Source organism: Helianthus annuus, chromosome 16, assembly GCF_002127325.2.
Source record: "Helianthus annuus cultivar XRQ/B chromosome 16, HanXRQr2.0-SUNRISE, whole genome shotgun sequence".
Lineage (NCBI taxonomy): Eukaryota > Viridiplantae > Streptophyta > Magnoliopsida > Asterales > Asteraceae > Helianthus > Helianthus annuus.
In genome coordinates this window covers 15,796,094-15,797,770 of record NC_035448.2, presented here as the reverse complement: position 1 = coordinate 15,797,770, position 1,677 = coordinate 15,796,094, and the positions used below count along the sequence as shown (strand labels likewise).

The window sequence follows — 1,677 nt, the reverse complement described above, 5'->3', positions numbered from 1 at the left end:
AGTACCGCCAAAATTGGAGAACTAATGTGTAGAGTTTTTACTCTTAGTACTGCTCCATGCTCCGGTTTGAATCAACAACGTTTGCACCTTTCTACACAAGTGTACCCATTTTTTATTTCCCTGTTAAAGACTCAGATAAAAATAAACTTAATAAACATTTAAAATAAAAGAAATAATAAAAAAACAAGAAACACATTATAAAGAATTATAAAAAAAGTAATCAGTTCGCTGCATACAACCTCATCAACAAAATCATCTGTATTTAAATGATATTTTCTATAATCATAAGTTACACACCAACCGAAAACTAAAAAGAAAAAGAAAAAAGAGTTGTAAACAAAGGAGTTTCTAGTTAACGGAATTGTTTTATTTGGATCTTTCGTGTTGTGCTTGTACGGCTTCTATCTGTTTAGGTGGTCTTGATGGTTATGTTTTAGTCGTCTCTTGTCTCGAGTTAGAGTAGAATCGTAAACACCATAAAAAACATGTTAGAATAGGCTTCGAGGCCGTGGCCTCAGGAACCACCCTCTAACTATCAAATCAGCAAAGATCAGCGTAGATCTGATGTATGAGCTTGGGGATAGAGAGACTGCATGAAGAGGAATGAAGAACAGAGGTGCGCAAACCGGATTTTTTTCCCAAACCAATTTGAGTATGGAACCGGTTCCATTTTCGGTCAAAGTTGGTCAAACTATGTTTTTGATGGAAGGGGAGGAAATGACCGGTTCAGCTTAGTTCAAGCATGATTACAACCCGCCATGGGTTCCAGTCAAACCAGTTTCAATCAATTCCGGTTCTTGACTACAAATCGGTTCTGGTTTCCAAACAGGTTTTATTTGGCAGGGGAAGAAGAGACCGTCAGAATGAGGGTTAAACTTCGTTATTAAAAAAGTTGGCATGTGAGCTATGTTTTGGACTAATCCAACGATTGTCGGGCTACAACAACAAAAATTGAGAAGAAACATACTTGTTGGTTAGTTGTTGCCATTGAACTCGCCCCCATTTTGTAATGCGCCATTTCGCTCTAGTATATCTCCTTGCCTTTAATTGCCATTTCCTTGTAGATCTAAATCAAGAAACAATCCATTACTCGTTTCTTCATTTGGTCACTTCAAATTTACATATATTATCGCTAATGGTTAAAAAGGGTAAAAACAAAAAATATACATATTAATCAGATTAGAAAAAATGGGTTGAATGTCACATAATGCATTTTAATACATAACCAGACCCAACCCGGACGTACCCGTTTAGACAAAAGGACTTTTGATCAACCTAAACGACTCGTCTTTACCTGCATTAAAAAAGGACCCATTATGAACAAATAAGAGGGTTGATAAAAGACCATAGAAATTCATAATGCTCAGGACCATTATATACATACTGTCAAAATGTGGATTTCAAGTGGGTTAAATGTCTAAATAGTTTGGGTCATCACAGTAATCCAAAGAATATAAAATACTTTAAAAATATTCAAAAATTAAAAATAAATATATATAAAATACTTTAAAATACATATCTCAAGAGGGGTACTAAAGATCTAAGATGAACTTGAAGCCATTTGAAAACCCCCTTTGATTTTGGTGCCCATGGCTGAAAAGACTCCATGGGAAACTTCAATGCCCTTATGATAATTGAACTAACAAGCAAATGTCGTCTTTTTTTCCTGTAACAAAC

At 35.1% G+C, this 1,677-nt stretch overlaps 1 long non-coding RNA gene across 1 annotated transcript; it reads right to left on the bottom strand.

Annotated features, from left to right (window-relative positions):
* Positions 1 to 966: 966 nt before the first annotated feature.
* LOC110916675 lies at positions 967 to 1,356 on the bottom strand. The gene is made up of 2 exons (XR_002579914.2): positions 1,247 to 1,356; positions 967 to 1,066 (listed from the first exon to the last, which is right to left on the bottom strand). It is a non-coding gene; the product is annotated as an uncharacterized LOC110916675 (long non-coding RNA).
* Positions 1,357 to 1,677: the final 321 nt, after the last annotated feature.